Source organism: Triticum urartu, chromosome 1A (genome assembly GCF_056163025.1).
Source record: "Triticum urartu cultivar PI428250 chromosome 1A, HENAU_Tu73, whole genome shotgun sequence".
NCBI classification, from domain to species: Eukaryota; Viridiplantae; Streptophyta; class Magnoliopsida; order Poales; family Poaceae; genus Triticum; species Triticum urartu.
In genome coordinates, this window is record NC_141873.1 from 506,367,663 (window position 1) to 506,390,861 (window position 23,199).

The 23,199-nt window shown below is 46.4% G+C and overlaps 3 pseudogenes; all 3 read left to right on the forward strand.

Moving 5' to 3' along the window:
• Nucleotides 1-3,554: 3,554 nt before the first annotated feature.
• LOC147992013 (uclacyanin 1-like) lies at nt 3,555-4,052 on the forward strand (annotated as a pseudogene).
• A 1,958-nt stretch (nt 4,053-6,010) lies between these two features.
• On the forward strand, nt 6,011-6,480 carry LOC125536785 (mavicyanin pseudogene; annotated as a pseudogene).
• A 1,595-nt stretch (nt 6,481-8,075) lies between these two features.
• Nucleotides 8,076-8,587, forward strand: LOC147992014 (mavicyanin pseudogene; annotated as a pseudogene).
• The last annotated feature ends 14,612 nt before the right edge of the window (nt 8,588-23,199 follow it).

Genomic DNA, 23,199 nt, shown 5'->3' on the forward strand with positions numbered 1-23,199 from the left:
TTTTTTACCACACATATTTAAATTTATTTTGATTGCAAATATATCTTTTGACAAACACATAAACTTTATTAAAACATGTGATCACTTTTTAAAACCATAAATACATTTCCTAAACGCTGAACACTTTATATGCTAATTGAATATTTTTGCAATTTCTTAAATAAAAACAACTTACATGTGGAAAATGGGCCAAAAAAAGCAAAAAATAATAATTTTACAAGACTTCAGCTCGCCAAGCTTTGAAACCATTGTCATATTTCGTTTTCATCTTGTGTCCCAAAATCTGCTCACCAAGAAACAGAAAATTACAAGAGTTTAGCTCGCCAAGCCCTTGTTCATCCTGTTACCATCAAGCTAAGATCATCAGCTCGGGACACCCTATGCTTGCCAAGAAACAGAAATTACAAGAGTTCAGCTCGCCAATCCCTTGTTCATCCTGTCGTAGCTACTTTGATGACTGCTCACAACTTTTTTGCCAACGGTCCCAGCACCTCGCACTACTAGGGAAAGCTTACCAGTAGCGCGGGATAAAAGGAGGCGCTACTGCTCATTAGCAGCATCGCTTGTATACAAAGGACGCTACTGCTATGTGCATAGCAGTAGCGCGGTAGGAACAAAACGCGCTACCACTATAGATGCCACACGGTTGCCAACAGGCTAGGTATAGTAGTAGCGCCTCTATGGGAACCACGCTACTGCTAACTAGATAGTAGTAGCGCTGAGCCGTGGCCCGCGCTGTTGCTAACCCGGCCTTATCCCCCACCCCGGCCCGCACATTTCCTCACTCTCCCTATCTCACTATCACCGTCGCGGCCGTCCTCCTCCTACCATCGCCGACGTCGCCGCCATCCCCCGGCCTCGGCAAGCCTCCTCCTTCTCCTCTTCCTCCTCCCTCCTCCCTCCTCCCTCCTCTAGCTGCCCCTCCCCCCTCCTCCGCCCCACTCCTCCCTCCTCTAGCCGCCTCTCCTCCTCCCCTCACCCACTGCTACTCCCTCCTCCAGCCGCCCCTCCTCCTCCATCAACAACCCCTCCTTCCTCCACAACCCCTCCTCCCTCCTCCTCCTCCATCCACAACCCATCCTCCCTCCCCTCCTCCATCCACACGGCTAGGGTTTAGTTGATAGCTTATCGTGTTTAGATTTAGTTCATATGTAACACTTTGATTTAGTATGCTTCTAGGGTTTAGTTGATAGCTTATAGTGTTTAGAGTGAATTAGTAAAAAATCAAACATAGTTAATAGATTTAGTTGACATGTAACACTTTGATTGTAGAATGTAGGTTTTCTAAATAGTATAGGTAGGTAGAATTTTTTTGTAGAAGGTAGATATAAATTTTTAGTAATACAAAATTTTAGTAAAAAAATTAGTAATGTAAATTTTTAGGTATAGAACTTTCCGAATTATAGAAATGTATTGGAATGCTATATGACAAATTTTTAGGTATCAAATTTAGTAATAGGAATTTCAGTAATCAAACTCTAAGTTATATTGTGAAATTAGGGCATTTTTCTATGGTTCAAATTGGATATTTACTTGATAGCTTATAGGGTTTCACTAAGTCCTAAAATGAGGATAATAATGTTTTTGTTTATATTGTTTTTTTTGCAGAAATCAAGGAGCCCTGCATCATCCCCGCCGTCCTCCCCATCACCGACCCCCCTCCGACCTCGAGGTTAGACCAGCCAAATCCCCATGTTGATGATGATGTAGATGTTTTGATAGATGTAGTAGAGTAATAGATGAGTAGTTGTGACAATTTCCATGGAATAGAAAATTTTCAGTGTAGGTCTTTCAAATATGATGGGGATTGTTTTTCAAATGTAGGTCTTTCAAATTTTCAAATTTTCAATGTAGGTCTTTCAAATTTTCAATGCAGTTTTTTTGCCGATGGGTCCCAGCACCTCGCCACGCTGCTAGACGCATGCCGCCATTCAGCGTCGATCGGCGCCGCCGTAGCTCGCGGGAACATTGTTGCATGGTCGCTGAGGTTTTGCAGCTTTTCTCCTACCCCATTCCAGCATCCACACATGTCAATTCCAGCAAAAAAGATGACCAGATGCAACATCTATTGTCGTTCTGTTCCCAGGATGCACCACGGCTGGTTCCAGTGTCCTCACCAACTGGTTCCAGCAAAAACCATGGCCGGAGGCAGCATCGCGGTGTCCTGTTGTAGCTTTTCTCTTTGACGAGCGTATCTTTCCTCCGTCGTTTTTCTCTTAAGATGGTAGATTTATGATTTTATCTTAGCATCTATAAAGAACATTTACTTTTACACTATCATATTAGATAAAAGGGCTAAGAGATGAGTAACAAAAAGGATAATATTTAGTGTAAATATTTTTTCATTTAGCTTTGAATTGTCATTTACCTCGCAAATGTTATAACCTCTCCAGGGCGGACCTTGTGAGCCTGCTTCAAATTGTTCTCTTATGAGAGTTTTCCTCTATATTTAAGGTGTACTTAGTGGTAGTGTTTGGACGTAAGTTGCAGGTTGAAGCCAATGTGCCCAAGGTATAGTTCCCCACTCAGGACCGCAGAGATTACCCCTTGTTATTTGGGCGCACTGCAAAATTTTGTGGTTTTATTGCTTGAAATGGAACAGGGGAACTCATACTAAAAAAAAAGAAACAAGAGCATCTCGAGGAGAAATGGTGGTGACAAAAAATTCTCCCTCCGATTCATAATAAGTGTCGTGGTTTAGCTCAAATGTATAGTACATATATGACAAATAATTATTAGTGGAATTACCTTTCACTAACAAAAACTAGGGCCGACTATGAATCCTCTTCGCCAAATATGATTTTAGCTATATGACAACGGCGAGGCTCGACTATGCAACATTTGAATTTGGTCAACACAACATATTATGAATAGTGAATTTTCATGAATTTTGACAGTGGCATACATCTTAATTATTATTTTAGAAGAACCTTAATTAATTATATAATTATTTGACGTACCGATGTAGTACATGTGCACATCAACACGTTCGGAATGTTTAACTAGAGAATATGTTGGATTAATTTATGTTTAGTACGCTCGTGCGGGCATCCGGATCTATCGAGGACAAGGTCCACTCATGACTACTGATGATCTTCTAACTAATTGTTTGGACATGGTATACTGACAATTTGGTTACTAAACGTTTTCTCCCAGACCCGGTCTACTGACGGCTACCCATCTTATCTTCTCCATAGTTAGTTTTCTATTAAAGCTATGGAGCCAAGCATATATAATAATATCAATTTCAGGACATAACATGTACGATGCTATTTTCATGCATTTTAGACGACCTACTCTATGCCACCTTGTCAACGCGCTTACACCCGACAATCCTTTAACACAGCCATCGCCTATATATGTCGACACACTAGTATCAATGAGCTCACAACACCATCCATCCTGCAGCCATTTCTCTCATTAGCTTCCTTGGAGCTTGTGATCATTAGTTGATCAGGCAACATAACCAATTTTCTCTCTAGCGTTAACTTCCATCCCTCATCATATTTTCAGTTACTACTAAGTCAGCTAGCTAGTAAATCCATATTTAATCCATGGAGACCAAAGCACTTATTCTGATGACCGTGGCCATGACCATGCTTGGGACAGCGCTCGGTGCCAGCAACACCGTAGGCGCGCCGGATGGGTCGTGGGACCTTTAGACCAACTACTCCCGGTGGGTTTTGGGAATCAGGTTCACCACCGGCAATGAGCTCAAGTTCCAGTACTCCGCCGCCGTGCACAACATGGTCGAGGTGAGCAAGACGGGTTCTGACTCCTGCAACAGCTCCAACCCCATAGCAACTTTCCCGACTGGTAACGATGTTGTTCCGCTAGCCATCGTCGGGACCCGGTATTTCATCTGCGGGTTGAGGTCAACGTCAAGTCAAAAGAAGTGCGGACTGTGCAACGGTGCCGACGGACAGGAACCGGCATTGCTGCCAGTCCGAGACAGTATTAAGCTCAGCTGCGGCGGTTGGCGTTGATCAGTCTAGGGTGGCCCGACTTGGTCTGATAGTTGTTGCGCGGCTGGTCTTACGTTGTTATTTTAGAGTGAACGATGATTGTGGTCCTTTTTTCCTTGTTTGGTCGTAGAATGGTCCCTTTGTGTATTAAATTCAATTCTTTTGTTAAATGTAATTGCATTCATTATAATTGGATTCAACATATCTTCTTGCAAAACCCAAATAATAACCAAGTGTGTAACCATGAAATAAATTTATCAAAGATGTGTTGAGTGCAATGCCATTGCATCCATCCATTATATACAACAGAAATTCAGGCAAAGCTAAATTTGTCTAGATAAGTAACATGATTTTTAAGGCGAAATAGTGGGGGTAAACACCCACTGCAATATTTTATATTATTGAAGTGTATGTACACACTGGTTTGAGATTAGCCTGAAAAGAAGATAAATGAAGAAAACAAACCCTAACAGACTGAGCCAAAAAAAGAAGAAACACAAATTACAAGACTTCAGCTCGTGAAGCTTTGAAAGCATTGCCATATTTTGTTTTCATCTTGTGTCTCAAAATCTGATCGCCAAGAAACAGAAATTACAAGAGTTCAGCTCGCCAAGCCTTTGTTCATCCTGTTACCATGAAGTTAACATCATCAGCTCGGGACCCCTTATCCGAGATCCGCCAGATTTAACCCTGACACGGGCTACGTGGCTTAGCTCTCCAGCGAGCGACATGGTGGCGGGTGTTGACGGTTTACCTTGGCCCTGTGGGTGGCGAGGTGCACGGTGATGGGTGATCTTGGCGTAGCAGACGACTTCGATGGAAGCTTTGCCCTGATCTGGATCTGGTGCTCCCATTCCGTCGTGGTGGGGTCCCCGTTAGAGCTTCCTCGATGTGGAGGGAGCTGTGGTCGAACGAAAGCTTTGCGCTCCGGCGCCGGCGGCAACAAGGCATGCGGGTGTTGTATTCCTCTTGGGGCATCGCCTTGGACCTCTCCTTGGCGTCCAACTCTCAGGGTGAAACCTTTCTTAGCTTCGGCTGATGTGGCGGCGGTGACGCTTTGTGTCATTACCCTCCTGGGGGCATCGCCGGTGAGGGTGTTTGTCTTCCTCTTGCACGGTGGTGGGTTTCATGTGCTTCTTCTCGGCTGCTAGCTCGAGGCGTTTAGGTGCACTTAGTGTGTTTTTAGCGTTCTTGGCTAGTATTACCGATTTTCGTTAGATCAGCTTATGAGGTTCTCCTCAATGCCTTGTATCGGGTCATTTTGTATCGGCTTGGTTGTTTATGCCTTTATCTATAAAGGGAGCGAAAGCTTATTTCGAGAGAGAGAACGATTCGTGAATCAACTGTCCTTGATGGCCTATTACAATGGCGCGCACGGTGACCGATCTTGACCAAATTCAGTCGACCAACACCTATTACTACCCTTCTTGTATCTGTTATCCTGCCGTCTATATAATAAAGCTATGGTACGTAATTTGTTTACACTTGAGAATAGATGATTACGTTTTATTTTGCAATTTTTACAGTGACATACATCTTAATAAATCAATTATCGTGCGGTACGAATATGCACACGCGCACCAATACATTCATAACGTTAATCAAATATTAGGTTCAAATAATTAATGTTTAGCATGCTCGGGCACCGGATCGATAGCAGCCTGAGGGTTTGCCGCCAGACCCAATCTACTCTCGGCTACGAATTCCATCGCATCATTATTAGATTATCATAGTAGAATAGGTGAGCCAAGCATGCACGCACCAACATGTATTTAAATTCATCTGGGAGTACTACTACTCATATTCATGCGTCTTACCTGATGATCCTAGTTTGAACGAATCCATCGCCTATATATTTTGACATAGTGGCATCAATGATCTTACGGCACATTCCATTGTGTAGCCATTTCTGTGTGCAACTTCCTTGGATGCTATCAAATTTCTGTCTAGTGCTAACTTCTAGCTCCGATCTTTTCAGTTAGCTAGTCGGTAGACATTTAATCAATGGGGGCTAAAGTTCTTATCCTGATCATTGTGCCGTGGCCATGCTCGGGGTGGTGCTCGGCACCGGTCATGGGCGCGCCGGCCGGATCATGGGACGTGCAGACCAACTACACCCTGTGGCCTTCGAGAACTAGGTGATGAGCTCCAGTTTCAGTACTCCACCACCGTGCACAATGTGGTGGAGGTGAGAAAGGCTGGGTACGACGCCTGCAATAGCTCCAGCCCCATCACGATGTTCCTGACCGGCATTGATGTCGTCCCACTTGCGGCCATAGGGACGCGGTACTTCATTTGCGGCGTTCCAGGGCATTGCATTGCCGATATGAAGTTTCAAGTCAACGTGAAATCGAAGGCAGTGCGGACAGTACAACGGTGCCGAGGGACGGGGAAGCGGCTCCGGTGCCGGTACAAGACTGTATTAAGCTCGGCCACGACGGCTGGCATTGACCAGTCTGCGGTGGCGCGGCTAGGTCTAGCCATTGTCGCGGTTGGTCTCGTGTTGTTCTTTTAGTGACCGACGATTGTGGTGCTTTTTTCTTCTTGACGAGCTGTGCATGCTTATTTGTGTATTGTAAATCAGTTCTTTTGTTAAATGTAATTTTTTCATTATAATTGGATTTAACATATCTTCTTGCAAAATCGAACTAGGACAAGGTCTACGGATGGCTACTGATGATTTCCTAACTAATTGTTTGGACATGGTCTACTGACGATTTCGTTACTTTGTCCTCAGACTCGGTCTACTGAAGGCTACCGATCTCATCTTCTCCATTGTTAGTTTTCTACTCCCTCCATTTTTGTATACAAGGCCACAAACACATATTACAGGTACCAAGGTAAAAATCAATGCTATGTTTAAGTCAATGTTGCAAAGCTAGCTTGTCACCTTGTTTGTCGTGTTAATTAATGTGGCTTTTCTCTCTCACGCACAACAAGCCAACCCTCTTACTCCTCATTGGTTGATTAATGTTGGAAATGCAAGCTAACCTTCTCACTCCCGCATGCACACAAGGGACATTAATGTCCTCGGGTGCTAGTACTCCCTCCTTTTCGATTTATAGGGCTCAATTTAAAAATCTCACCAACCAAGGTAGATGATGAATGGTGGAATACTTTTTGTAGTTTGCAAAAGCACCTAATTAATGCACTTGTTTTCCTTAAAAAATTATGTTTATCAATGCATAAATTGCAATGCATGCATGCATAAAGTACATGCATTGGTCAAATTTCTCTTAACACTTGCATGCAATGATTTAATGCACCTTGGAATCTGAACATGTGATGAAAAACAACCAAATTGAGCCTTATAAAATGAAAAAACTAAAATTTTGAGATAAGCCCTATAAACCGAAAAGGAGGGAGTACGAGGCAAACGTCATCAATTTTGCCTCGATTAATGTTAGCGGCCTTGTATAGTTGCAAATTGTAATTTTGATAGTGGCCTTGTAAACAAAAATGGAGGGAGTATTAAAGCTATATGGAGTCAAGCATATATAATAACTAGATGATACCCCGCACGTTGTTGCGGGAATATTTTGCAGTATTTTAGTGAGATTTTGGTTATATGAAACATGAATATTTGAAATAATAGTTTTTAAAATTATATATGAATTAAATTTAATATCATAATACAATGGAATTTTACATGAATGCATATTTGCATGTTGAAGTGGATTTTTAATATGCATAGTTGCATGTTGGGGTGGGCCTTTTCTATGCATGTTGAATGATGAGGTGGCATGCTTGCATGTTGAGAGAAATATGTTAGTGGGGGCTAGCTATTTAGATATAGAAGATATCAGTTTCAGGAGCTAACGTGTATGATGTCATTTTCATGTATTTTTGAGGACCTACTCTATGTCACCTGGTCAACGCGCTTACACCCGATGATCCTTAACACATCCATCGATGTCAAACGACACACTAGTATCAATGATCTCACAACACCATCCATCCTGCAGCCATTTCACTCTTTAGCTTCCTTGGAGCTTGTGATCATTAGTTGACCAGACAACATAACCAATTTTCTGTCTAGCGCAAACTTCCACCCCCAACATATTTTCAGTTACTACAAAGTCAGCTAGCTAGTAGATCCATATTTAATCCATGGGGACCAAAGCTCTTATTCTGATCACCGTGACCGTGACCATCCTTGGGACGGCGCTCGGCGCCAGCCACACAGTGGGCGCGCCGGACGGGTCGTGGGACCTTCAGACCAACTACTCCTAGTGGGTTTCGAGAATCAGGTTCACCCCTAGCGATGAGCTCAAGTTCCAGTACTCCGCCACCGTGCACAACGTGGTGGAGGTGAGCAAGACGGGGTATGACTCCTGTAGTGGCTCCAACCCCATAGCGATTTTCCCGACCGGTAACGATGTTGTTCCGCTTGCCATCGTTGGGACCCGGTATTTCATCTACGGCGTCTCCGGGCACTGCGACGCCGGCATGAAGGTCGAGGTAAACGTCAAGTTGAAAGTAGTGCGGACTGTGCAGCGGTGCCGACGGAAAGGGAACCGACGTCGCTGCCAGTGACAGTATGAAGCTCAGCTGTGGCCACTGGGGTTGATCAGTCTACGGTAGCCCGGCTCGGTCCGATAGTTGTTGCGGCTTGTTTTTGAAGGAAATATGCCCTAAAGGCAATAATAAAGTTGTTATTTATATTTCCTTATATCATGATAAATGTTTATTATTCATACTAGAATTGCAATTAACCGGAAACTTAGTACATGTGTGAATACATAGACAAACAGAGTGTCCCTAGTATGCCTCTATTAGACTAGCTCGTTAATCAAAGATGGTTAAGTTTCCTGACCATAGACATGTGTTGTCATTTGATGAACGGGATCACATCATTAGAATGATGTGATGGACAAGACCCATCCGTTAGCTTAGCATAATGACCATTTATTTTTATTGATATTGCTTTCTTCATGACTTATACATGTTCCTCTGACTATGAGATTATGCAACTCCCGAATACCGGAGGAACACCTTGTGTGCTATCAAACGTCACAACATAACTGGGTGATTATAAAGATGTTCTATAGGTGTCTCCGATGGTGTTTGTTAAGTTGGTATAGATCGAGATTAGGATTTGTCACTCCGTGTATCAGAGAGGTATCTCTGGGCCCTCTCGGTAATGCACATCACTATGAGCCTTGCAAGCAATGTGACTAATGAGTTAGTTACGGGATGATGAATTACGGAACGAGTAAAGAGACTTGCTGGTGACGAGATTGAACTAGGTATGATGATACCGACGATCAAATCTCGGGCAAGTAACATACCGATGACAAAGGGAACAACGCATGTTGTTATGCAGTTTGACCGATAAGGATCTTCATAGAATATGTAGGAGCCAATATGAGTATCCAGGTTCCGCTATTGGTTATTGACCGGAGATGTGTCTCGGTCATTGAGGGAGTCCTGGGTTAGGGGGTGTCTCCGATGGTGTTTGTTAAGTTGGTATAGATCGAGATTAGGATTTGTCACTCCGTGTATCAGAGAGGTATCTCTGGGCCCTCTCGGTAATGCACATCACTATGAGCCTTGCAAGCAATGTGACTAATGAGTTAGTTACGGGATGATGAATTACGGAACGAGTAAAGAGACTTGCCGGTGACGAGATTGAACTAGGTATGATGATACCGACGATCGAATCTCGGGCAAGTAACATACCGATGACAAAGGGAACAACGCATGTTGTTATGCAGTTTGACCGATAAGGATCTTCATAGAATATGTAGGAGCCAATATGAGCATCCAGGTTCCGCTATTGGTTATTGACCGGAGATTTGTCTCGGTCATTGAGGGAGTCCTGGGTTAGGGGGTGTCCGGATGGCCGGACTATACCTTCAGTCGGACTCCTGGACTATGAAGATACAAGATTGAAGACTTCGTCCCGTGTCCGGAAGGGACTTTCCTTGGCGTGGAAGGCAAGCTTGGCGATACGGATATACAGATCTCCTACCATTGTAACCGACTTTGTGTAACCCTAACCCTCTCCGGTGTCTATATAAACCGGAGGGTTTTAGTCCGTAGGACAACATAGACAACAACAATCATACCATAGGGTAGCTTCTAGGGTTTAGCCTCTCCGATCTCGTGGTAGATCTACTCTTGTACTACCCGTATGATCAATATTAATCAAGCAGGACGTAGGGTTTTACCTCCATCGAGAGGGCCCGAACCTGGGTAAAACTTCGTGTCCCTTGCCTCCTGTTACCATCCGGTCTAGACGCACAGTTCGGGACCCCCTACCCGAGATCCGCCGGTTTTGACACCGACATTAGTGCTTTCATTGAGAGTTCCTCTGTGTCGTCGCCGTCAGGCTTGATGGCTCCTACGATCATCGATAGCCATGTGATCCAGGGTGAAACTTGTCTTCCCGGACAGATCTCTATCTTCGGCGGCTTTGCACTGCGGGCCAATTCACTTGGCCATCTGGAGCAGATCGAAAGCTATGCCCCTGGCCGTCAGGTCAGATTTGGAAGTTTAAACTACACGGCTGACATCCGCGGGGACTTGATCTTCAACGGATTCGAGCCACTGCCGAGCGCGCTGCACTGCCACGACGAGCATGATCTAGCTCTGCCGTCTAATAGTGCCCTGAAGGCCGCACCCGCATCGGCTTCGACCCTTAATTCGGAGCCAACCGCGCCGATCGAGGATGGGTGGTTGGACGCCGCCTCGGGGGCTGCGATCCTAACGGCGATCGAGCCAAACACCAGCCCCGCACTCCGCGAGACTCATGATTCCAAGGAGCCGGACTCCTCTCCGGACTCCGAACCATTCGCGCCTCTGCCGATCGAATCCGATTGGGCGCCGATCATGGAGTTTACTGCCGCAGACATCTTTCAGCACTCGCCCTTTGGCGATATTATAAAATCACTAAAGTCTCTCTCTTTATCAGGAGAGCTCTGGCCGGACTACGGTCAGCGAGATTGAGATGCGAACGATGAAGAAATTCAAAGCCCACCCACCACCCACTTTGTAGCCACTTTCGACGATTTAACCGACATGCTCGACTTCGACTCCGAAGACATCGACGGTATGGACGCCGATGAAGGAGAAGATGAAGAACCAGCGCCTATTGGACCCTGGAACGCCACCTCGTCATATGACGTATACATGGTGGACGCACCAAAAGATGACGACGAGGAGCAGAAGGACGCACCGAAGGCTTGTTCCCTCGAAAAGCAGTCAAAGCGGCGACGCAAGCGCCGCCCCAAATCCCGCCTCGACAGAAATAGCGATCACACAGACCCAGCGCTGGAGCAGGGCGAACCGCTGCCGGACAACGGCAATCCGGGTAATCAAACCGAACAAACAAATCCTATCAAGGATAATGGTCCGGACGACATAACGCCGGACAGACACCCGGAGCAGCAAACTACCCATAAAAGGCTTGTTGCCACCGCGAGGAGTCTGAAAAAGCAAAAGCAAAGGCTCAAGGCCGTGCAAGACACACTCCAAATTAGATGGAGTAAAATACTTAACACTGCAGCAAGGTACGGCGACAATCGCCCCTCCAAGAGCTACCCAAAGCGGAAGCTGCTACCCGAATTCGATGAGGAGGCCTCAGAACCCCCACAACCAAATATCAAAGTAGCCACCTGGTCGGATAGACGACCCCTCTACCAACACAGAGCGGCATACAACGCCGCTCACAATACAATACGCGACCCATGCGAGGGCTCGCACCCAAAGGACGGCGCAACAAGATCCATCTATGGACCACGCAATTGCGCCCCAGCATACAATGCAACACAACAAACATCCGAACAACGTGGTACACCCAGCTACAGGGGTGCCGCACACCCCCTATGTTTCACCGATGAGGTGCTGGACCACGAATTTCCAGAGGGATTCAAGCCCGTAAACATAGAGGCATACGACGGAACAACAGACCCTGGGGTCTGGATTGAGGACTACATCCTTCATATCCATATGGCTCGAGGAGATGATCTCCACGCCATCAAGTACTTACCCCTCAAGCTCAAAGGGCCAGCTCATCACTGGCTCAAAGGCCTCCCCGAAAGCTCCATTGGAAGTTGGGAAGATCTCGAAGATGCCTTTCGGGCAAATTTTCAAGGGACTTATGTCCGGCCTCCGGATGCAGACGATTTGAGTCATATAACTCAACAGCCCGGAGAGTCAGCCCGAAAGCTTTGGAACAGGTTTCTTACTAAAAAGAACCAGATTGTCGACTGTCCGGACGCCGAAGCCTTGGCAGCTTTCAAGCATAGCGTCCGTGACGAATGGTTCGCCAGACACCTCGGCCAAAATAAGCCGAGAACGATGGCCGCATTAACAAACCTCATGACCCGCTTTTGCACGGGTGAGGACAGCTGGCTAGCCAGATGCAGCACCAGCGACCCCAGTACATCTGAAGTTAGAGATGGAAACGGGAAATCATGGCGCAACAGCAATAAAAAACGCCGGAATAAAGAAGACAGCACGAAGGGCACGACAGTAAATGCCGGATTCAAAAGCTCTCGGCCAGGTCAAAAGCCGCCCCCTAAAGGCACCGGGGATGAACTGTCCAGCCTCAACAAAATTCTGGACCAAGTATGTCAGATCCATAGTACCCCTGGTAAACCTGCTAATCATACCCATAGAGAATGTTGGGTCTTCAAGCAGTCCGGCAAGCTCACCGCCGTACACAAGGGGGAGGATACACCAAGTGAAGACGAGGACGAGCTCCCCAAGCAAGACACGGGGGAACAAAAAAAATTTCCACCAGAAGTCAAAACAGTAAACGTGTTACACGTGATCAAGGGAAAAAACAATGCGGTACTCCCAGGAAAATATACCCAAGTGCCTGTCACCGCGAAGTCCTGCCACTGGTCGTCTCAACCGATCACTTTCGACCATCGCGATTACTTAGCAAGTATCCGACACGCAGGATGGGCTGCCCTGGTATTAGACCCAGTAATTGGCGGATATCACTTCACACGAGTCTTGATGGACGGCGGCAGTAGCCTAAACCTAATATATCAGGATACAATCCGCGGGATGGGGTTAGACCCAACACAAATTCGCCATAGCAATACTACCTTCAAAGGAGTAACGCCAGGCCCAGGGGCTCGTTGTACGGGCTCCCTCCTACTACAAGTTATATTCGGCTCCCCCGATAACTTCCGTCGCGAGCGTTTAACTTTCCACATCGCTCCGTTTCAAAGTGGCTATCAAGCACTGCTCGGACGCGAAGCTTTCGCTCGCTTTAATGCAATACCACACTACGCCTCCCTCACACTCAAGATGCCCGGTCCACATGGCATCATTACAGTGCACGGAAATATCAAGCGATCTCTGCGCGCCGAAGAGAGTGAGGCTGCCTCGGCAGCCGCACACTAAAGACGCCCGGACCAGAAAGCGTTCAATAGGCCGTCAAGACCTCAGACACAACTAATCGAGTCCGGCGCCGCTACTCATACCGAATAAATGGTCACACCCCTATTTGTCAATACAAGGGGCTCAACACGCGCAGACAAGTGGCAATTTCTTCTCATCTTGAATTATACATGGTTTCTTTAACAAACTATCTTTTTGCACGACAACTTTTTCACCTAAATTCCTCTCTTTTACAGACGATCATCGTGCTACACCCGTCCAGGATACGGCACAACGGAGACACAGACGCAGACGTGCAGCAGGGACCCGCTCCAAGGATTCTTTTCAGATTAAGACCCTGCGTAAACCTTTTTTACTGTCTCTTGTTGATACATATCCATCGTTGAGAAGGATGCTGACGTCTTGGCATGTGGCCACGCCAGAACAATGCACGTACCTGGACACAAGGGGCTTCTTACAAAGGTCCATTATTTAGGCCCGGTTTATACCACAAAGACCGAATACCTTAGGGAGCGTTCGGCGTCACGAGTTTGGCCCTATATGCATCAGCTCCGAATCATTGTCTTTGGTCAAATGTTGGGTTTGCCCGGCTCTTGTGTTTTGGTGCCTTACGTTCCGCTTTACCGGCTAAGGTAGCACCAGGAGAACTACTGCGATTGTGTCCTGGTTCATCCGGACGAGCACCTCAGTAGAGAAAGCCGAAAACTGACTGTCATGATATAGCGTGAGACTGGTCAACCACTCGATGACCTGTGGGAATGATAGAATTCCTCCGACTTAACGAAGGGCCGTTTTCCGGCCAGGCATGTACGCACCCCGAGATCAGGAGAGTGCGCAGCCACCAGGGGCTATCTAGTAGCCCCACTGTCAAACTCCTATGGCTAAGTGAAAGTGCTAAAGCATTATAGTCCGCTTGCCTCGCTCGCTCCGCTATCACCTCCTTAATAGGACCAAGACGTTGGGTTAAGTGTGAATGCGTGTTTTTGCAAGCACCTCCGCATTATATGCGTGAGGGTTGAAGCCGACGGCTGCAATCTTTCAGGTTATACACGTGTATACATAAACGGCCACCCAGGAGGCATCATATTACTTTCAGGCAAAAATATAAAAATAGCCTTATAAATATTTATAAAAGCATTTCGCTTACAATGAGATTACATATCACTCAAACATAATATTTTTTGAGCACTGGGTCTCTATTAAACGAGCACCCTCGAGAACTTCTTCAAAGTAGTGCTCAGCAGCCCTTCGACCTATGGCCGAATCCCGCGCTGCAACAGTGGTAGCATCCATCTCCGCCCAGTATGCTTTAACACGGGCAAAGGCCATCCGTGCGCCCTCTATGCACGCCGACCTCTTCATCGCATTAATGCGCGGCACCACGTCAAGGAACTGCTGCACCAAGCTGAAATGGCTGTTCGGTTTTGACCTTTCCGGCCATAGCTGGTCCACAACAGACCTCATGGAAAGTCCGGACAACCTATTTAGTTCAGCCCATTCGGCTAATTGGTCAGTCAATGAAAGCGGACGCTCGGGAGAATGGAATTGTCTCCAAAACAGCTGGTCTACTTCACGGTCCGTCTGACCCTGGAAATACTTGGCCGCATCGGCAGCGCTCGCCGCCAAATCCATATATACATCCTCCGAACTCCACAACCAATCCAGAGGGGCATACTGTGGATCTCCGAACTTCCTCCGCAACATAAAGGATTTCCCAGCTACAATATCCCCGGCTTCCCGCAGCTCCTCCTTCTTTGCCCTCATAGCAGAGCGGATGTCCTTTTTCGTCGCAGCAGCCTTCTCAAGGTCCGATGCCCTCGCTTGGTTTTCCTTTTCAAGAACCCAGCAACGGTCGGCGGTGGCTTTTAATTCTATGGCCATCTTGGCCATCTTGTCTCGGCTCTCGCCATGCGCGGCCTTCTCGGCTTGCAACTCTTCGGCCGCCTTCAAAGCAGCCACGTTACCCAACCTTGCTTGTTCCTTGGCTCGGGCAAGTTCTGCCCGCAAGGCTTCAACAGTGGCAGCACCATCTGCAGTCACAACATATTAAAGATACTGGCACCATGCTGCTATTCCTATGTGGCCTTTACCAGATAATGACACTTACCCTGTGCCTCGTCAAGCCTTTTGTTAACAAGCTCGATGTCGGCGTCTGCCGCATCCAACTGCCGTTCTAAATGGGCAAATTTGCTAGTCCGGCTAGCCACCGGAGCTTCCATCACCTGCACATAGAGGCAGTATGGTTATTACCTGGGAATATGATCCTCTGTTCGCCATCGTTTCCGACGACAACCAGAGTCTCAGGGGCTACTATCTACACAGGGCACACCTAGCATGTGCAGGACTATCATACATTCTTTTACGTACCTCAAAGCCTGTCAGTAGACTCATAAAAGCTTCATGCAATCCGCTTTTGGCGGACGATATTCTCTCCATCACCGTATTCATCAGCACACGGTGTTCATCTGAGATGGCCGCTCGCCCCACCAACTCCCTCAGAACATCCGATCGCACACTATACGGTGCCGGACTCTTTTGTTTGCTCTCTTCGGGAGCCGGACACTGGGAGCTTCGAGGGTCAATGGGATTATCTTCCGGTCTCACCGGACTCTGAGAGGCCCTCTGCGACGACACTTCAGGGTCGCCCGCTTCCGGAGTGGAGGAGTCCGGAGGAGGCGTTTCGCTCTCCATCATCTCTGGAAGAAGATCCCTCGAAGACGAGCTCATTTGAGAGGGGCTAAGGCCCGAATTGCAAAAATATATGCGGTGGTTATTTTCTCAGAAGAAAAAGAGGGCATATCTGTACTATTAAAGTATTTCGGGTCACTTACGACTCGTGGGAGAATTGACCCCCCCCCCCCCCCCGCGGACTTTGTGCGGCAACAGCGCCCCCCAAGGTAGGACCCTCTGTGGGAGACTTCTTCTCCCGTTTGGAAGCTTCGGCTTCCAAATCCCCGGGCGCGGTCCTTTTACTCTTCTGGTCGTCTTCCTTCATGGAGACGCTCGCTCCCTCGGCTAGAATGGGCAGTGTTGGGGGCCCGCGTCCGCCCGCATTATCCTCCACAGTATCTTCCTTCAAGGGCTCCGGGCAAGGTGCGGTCTGGAGCGTCTTTTCCAATACCAGATTTTCCAAACCCTCAGGGAGGGGGGCCGAACACCGAATCAACTTCGCCTTTGTTAGCCAGTCCTGGTCAAAAAACTAACTCTCAGAAATAACTTCGTAATAAAGGAGAGATAGTATGTTCGGCCGGAAGATGCCTTACCTGTTCAGCGGCGCGGTTACTACTCAGGCCCACGTCCTCGGTGATTTCCGGACACTCCACCTGACGTCCGAAGAATGACTTGTACATCTCCTCATGCGCCAGGCTGAGAAAATTTTGAATAGCACGCGGTCCCTCGGGATTGAACTCCCACAGGCGAAGAGACCGGCGTTTGCAAGGCTGGACTTGACGAACCAGCATAACCTGTATTACCGCAACCAAACTGAAATCTCCATTGAAGAGATCTCGAATGCGGCTTTACAGTATAGGTACGTCCTTGGCTGGGCCCCAGCTCAGACCTCTGCTGATCCATGACATCAGCTGTGGTGGAGGGCCCGAGCGGAAAACTGGGGGGCCGCCCACTTGGCACTTCTAGGAGCCGTGATGTAGAACCACTCCTGTTGCCACAATTCAGACACCTCTGGGATGGAACCATTGGGCCACGGAGCTCCCGTCATCTTGCGTATTGAGGCACCTCCACACGCTGCATGTTGCCCCTCGATCATCTTCGGCTTCACTTCAAAGGTCTTGAGCCATAGGCCAAAGTGAGGGGTGACCCGGAGGAAGGCCTCGCACACGACAATAAATGTCGTGATATGAATAAAGGAGTCCGGAGCTAGATCATGGAAGTCTAGCCCGTAGTAAAACATCAAACCCCTGAGGAAAGGATCCAGAGCAAGGCCTAGACCTCGGAGGAAGTGGGAGACGAACACGACGTTCTCGTTGGGTTCGGGGGTGGGCACGGCCTGCCCTCGGGGAGGCAGCCGATGCAAAATCTCGGTGGTCAGATATCTGGCCTCCCTCAACTTTTTGATGTCTTCTTCCGTGATGGAGGAAGGCACCCATCGGCCTTGAAGGCTAGATCCGGACATGACTGAAGGTTCGGACCACCTGAGCTGAACTTTGGGCGCTTGAGCTTGAGGTGGGGGAAGGATTCGATTGAGCACGAGAGGGAAAAATAAAAGCCTTGTCCCTTTATAAAGAGGGTGAATATCAAGCGTCCTCTCCGTGTCCGTTTGGACTTGCCTATAATCTAGGAGTCCTAGAAGTGGTTGGGTTACCCACGCCCGTATTGATGAGAATCCCGGAATAAGGGGACACGATCTCTACTTTAACAAGACGTGCCAAGGAAACTGCCTCGCATGACGCGCTGAGGTGGGATAATGAAGCGACTCGGATAAAGGCTTGACCGTGGTGTGTCACACTACGGAATACGTCAGCAGATTAGATTTGTGTAAATGTTATTCTCTCTATGGCAATATGTGGAAACTTATTTTGCAGAGCCGGACACTATTTTTGTGTTCAAAATCTTCTATGAAGTAATTGGAGGAGGAACCCGCCTTGCAATGCCAAAGACAATCTGCGCGCTGGACTCGTCGTCATTGAAGCCAGGTTCAGGGGCTACTGAGGGAGTCCTGGGTTAGGGGGTGTCCGGATGGCTGGACTATACCTTCAGCCGGACTCCTGGACTATGAAGATACAAGATTGAAGACTTCATCTCGTGTCCGGAAGGGACTTTCCTTGGCGTGGAAGGCAAGCTTGGCGATACGGATATACAGATCTCCTACCATTGTAACCGACTTTGTGTAACCCTAACCCTCTCCGATGTCTATATAAACCGGAGGGTTTTAGTCCGTAGGACAACATAGACAACAACAATCATACCATAGGCTAGCTCCTAGGGTTTAGCCTCTCCGATCTCGTGGTAGATCTACTCTTGTACTACTTGTATGATCAATATTAATCAAGCAGGACGTAGGGTTTTACCTCCATTGAGAGGGCCCGAACCTGGGTAAAACTTCATGTCCCTTGCCTCATGTTACCATCCGGCCTAGACACACAGTTCGGGACCCCCTACCCGAGATCCGCCGGTTTTGACACCGACAGTCATGTCTACATAGTTCTCGAACCCGTAGGGTCCGCACACTTAACGTTCGATGACGATTTGTGTTATGAGTTATGTGATTTGATGACCGAAGTTTGTTCGGAGTCCCGGATGAGATCACGGACATGACGAGGAGTCTCGAAATGGTCGAGGGGTAAAGATTCATATATTGGAAGGCTATATTCGGACATCGGAAAGATTCTGAGTGATTCAGGTATTTTTCAGAGTACCGGGGAGTTACGGAAATTCACCGGGAGAAGCAATGGGCCTTATTGGGCCATATGGGAAAAGAGGAGGCAGGCCAAGGGGAGGTGGCACGCGCCCCCCCATGAGTCCTAATTGGACTAGGGGAAGGGGGCGGCACCCCCCTTGCCTTTTCCTACTCCCTCTCTCTTCCCCTCTTTCCTTCTCTCCTACTCCGAAAAGATAAGGGATTCTTATTAGGACTTGGAAGTCCTAGTAGGACTCCATACTCTTGGTGCGCCCCTAGGGGGCAAGCCTCTCTCCCTCCCTCCTTTATATATGTGGGCAGGGGGCACCCCAAAGACACAACAAGTCTTCTCTTAGCCATGTGCGATGCCCCCTCCACAGTTACACACCTCGGCCATATCGTCGTAGTGCTTAGGCGAAGCCCTGCGACGGAAACTTCATCATCACTGTCGCCACGCCGTCGTGCGGACGGAACTCTCCTTCGTCCTCAATTGGATCAAGAGTTCGAGGGACGTCATCGAGCTGAACGTGTGTTGAACACGAAGGTGCCGTACGTTTGGTGCTAGAATCGGTTGGATCATGAAGACGTTCGATTACATCAACCGCATTACTAAACACTTCCACTTTCGGGCTACGAGGGTACGTGGACACACTCTCTTGTCTCGTTGCTATGCATCTCCTAGATAGATCTTGCGTGATCGTAGGTAATTTTTTTGAAATACTGCATTCCCCAACAGTGGCATCCGAGCTAGGTCTATGCGTAGATGTTATATGCACGAGTAGAACACAATGAGTTGTGGGCGATAATAGTCATACTGCTTACCATCAACGTCTTACTTTAATTCGGCGGTATTGTTGGATGAAGCGGCCCGGGCCGACATTACATGACCACATTCGTGAGACTGGTTCTACTGACGTGCTTTGCACACATGTGCCTGGCGGGTGTCTGTTTCTCCAACTTTAGTTGAATCAAGTTTGACTATGCCCGGTCCTTGTTGAAGGTTAAAACAACACACTTGATGAAAAATCGTTGTGGTTTTGATGCGTAGGTAAGAACGGTTCTTGCTAGAAGCCCGTAGTAGCCATGTAAAACTTGCAACAGCAAAGTAGAGGCCGTCTAACTTGTTTTTGTAGAGCATGTTGTGATGTGAGATGGTCAAGACGTGATGAGATATAAATTGTTGTATGAGATGATCATGTTTTGTAAAAGTTATTGGCAACTAGCAGGAGCCTTATGGTTGTTGCTTTATTGTATGAAATACAATCGCCATGTAATTTCTTTACTTTATCACTAAGTGGTAGCGATAGTCGTAGAAGCAATAGTTGGCGAGACGACAATGACGCTACGATGGAGATCAAGGTGTCAAGCCGGTGACGATGGAGATCATGACGGTGTTTTGGATATAGAGATCAAAGGCACAAGATGATGATGGCCATATCATGTCACATATTTTGATTGCATGTGATGTTTATCCTTTGTGCATCTTATTTTGCTTAGTACGACGGTAGCATTATAACATGACCCCTCACTAAATTTCAAGGTATAAGTGTTCTCCTTGAGTATGCACCGTTGCTACAGTTCGTCGTGTCGAGACATCACATGATGATCGGGTGTGATAAGCTCTATGTTCACATACAACGGGTGCAAGCCAGTTTTGCACATGCAGAATACTCGGGTTAAACTTGACGAGCCTAGCATATGTAGATATGGCCTCAGAACACTAAGACCAAAAGGTCGAACGTGAATCATATAGTAGATATGATCAACATAGAGATGTTCACCATTGAAAACTACTACATCTCACGTGATGACCGGACATGGTTTAGTTGATATGGATCACGTGATCATTTAGATGACTCGAGGGATGTCTATCTAAGTGGGAGTTCTTAAGTAATATGATTAATTGAACTTAAATTTATCATGAACTTAGTCCTGATAATATTTCCATATCTATGTTGTAGATCAATAGCTCACATATAGCTCCCCTGTTTTATTTTTGATATGTTCCTAGAGAAAAACTAAGTTGAAAGATGATAGTAGCAATGATGCGGACTGGATCCGTGATCTGAGGATTATCCTCGTTGCTGCACAGAAGAATTATGTCCTTGATGCACCGCTATGTGACAGACATATTGCAGAAGCAGATGCAGACGTTATGAATGTTTGATAAGCTCGGTATGATGACTACTTGATAGTTTAGTGAACCATACTTTACGGCTTAGAACCGGGACTTCAAAAACATTTTTGAACACCATGGAGCATATGAGATGTTCCAAGATTTGAAATTGGTATTTCAGACCCATGCCCATGTCGAGAGGTATGAGACCTCTGACAAGTACTTTGTCTACAAGATGGAGGAGAATAGCTCAACTAGTGATCATGTGCTCAGAATGTCTGGGTACTACAATCGCTTGAATCAAGTGGGAGTTAATCTTCCAGATAAGATAGTGATTGACATAGTTCTCTAGTCACTATCACCAAGTTACAAGAACTTCGTGATGAACTATAATATGCAAGGGATGAAAAAAAACATTTCCCGAGCTTTTCGCAATGCTAAAGGCTGTCGAGGTAGAAATCAAAAAGAAGCATCAAGTGTTGGTGGTTAACAAGACTACTAGTTTCAAGAAAAATGACAAAGTGAAGAAGGGGAACTTCAAGAAGAATAGCAAGCAAGTTGCCACTCCCATGAAGAAACCCAAAGCTAGACCTAAGCCTGAAACTGAGTGCTTCTACTACAAAGGAAATGGTCACTGGAAGCGGAACTACCCCAAAAACTTGGCGGATAAGAAGGATGGCAAAGTGAAAGGTACATTTGATATACATGTTATTGATGTATACTTTACTACTGTTCATAGTAACCCCAGGGTATTTGATACCGGTTCAGTTGCTAAGATTAGTAACTCGAAACAGGAGTTGCAAAATGGACAGAGACTAGTTAAGGGCGAGGTGACGATGTGTTTTGGAAATGATTCCAAGGTTGATAAGATCACCATCGCACACTCCTTTTACCTTCAGGATTAGTGTTGAACCTAAAATAAATGTTATTTGGTGTTTTGCGTTGAGCATGAATATGATTGGATCATGTTTATTGCAATATGCTTATTCATTTAAGTCAAAGAATAATTGTTGTTCTGTTTACATGAAAAAAACCTTCTATGGTCATACACTTAATATAAATGGTTTATTGAATCTTGATCGTATGATACACATATTCATAATATTGATGCCAAAAGATACAAACTTGATAATGATAGTGCAACATACTTGTGGCACTGCCATTTAGGTCATATTGGTGTAAAGCGCATGAAGAAACTTCATGCGATGGACTTTTGGGATCACTTGATGCTTGCGAACCTTGCCTCATGGGCAAGATGACTAAGACTCCGTTCTCCGGAAGAATGGAGCGAGCCACTGACTTATTGGAAACAATACATACTGATGTATGCGGTCCGATGAGTGTTGAGGCTCGCGGCGGGTATCATTATTTTCTAACCTTCATAGATGATTTGAGAAGATATGGGTATATCTACTTAATGAAACATAAGTCTGAAACATTTGAAAAAGTTCAAAGAATTTTCAGAGTGAAGTGGAAAATCATTGTAACAAGAAAACAAAGTTTCTACGATCTGATTGTGGAGGCGAATAATTGAGTTACGAGTTTGGTCTTCATTTGAAACAATATGGAATAGTTTCATAACTCATGCTACCTGGAACACCACATCATAATGGTGTGTCCGAACGTCGTAACCATACTTTATTAGATATGGTACGATCTATGATGTCTCTTACCGATTTACCACTATCGTTTTGGGGTTATGCATTAGAGACAGTTGCATTCACATTAAATAGGGCACCATCTAAATCCGTTGAGACGACACCGTATGAACTATGGTTTGGCAAGAAACATAAACTGTCGTTTCTTAAAGTTTGTGGCTGCGATGCTTATGTGAAAAAGCTTCAACCTGATAAGCTCGAACCCAAATCGGAGAAATGCATCTTCATAGGATACCCAAAGAAATTTTTGGGTACACCTTCTATCACAGATCCGAAGGCAAGATATTGATTTCTAAGAATGGATCCTTTCTAGAGAAGGAGTTTCTCTCGAAATAAGTGAGTGGGAGGAAAGTAGAACTTGATGAGGTAGTTGTACCTTCTCTCGAATTGGAAAATGGTTCATCACAGAAATCAGTTCCAGTGATGCCTACACCAATTAGTGAGGAAGTTAATGATGATGATCATGAAACTTCACATCAAGTTACTACCGAACCTCGTAGGTCAATCAGAGTACGACCCGCACCAGAGTGGTACGGTAATCCTGTTCTGGAAGTCATGTTACTAGACTATGATAAACCTACGAACTATGAGGAAGCGATGATGAGCCTAGATTCCGCGAAATGGCTTGAGGCCATGATATCTGAGATGGGATCCATGTATGACAACAAAGTGTGGACTTTGGTGGACTTGCCCGATGATCGGCAAGCCATTGAGAATAAATGGATCTTCAAGAGGAAGACGGAC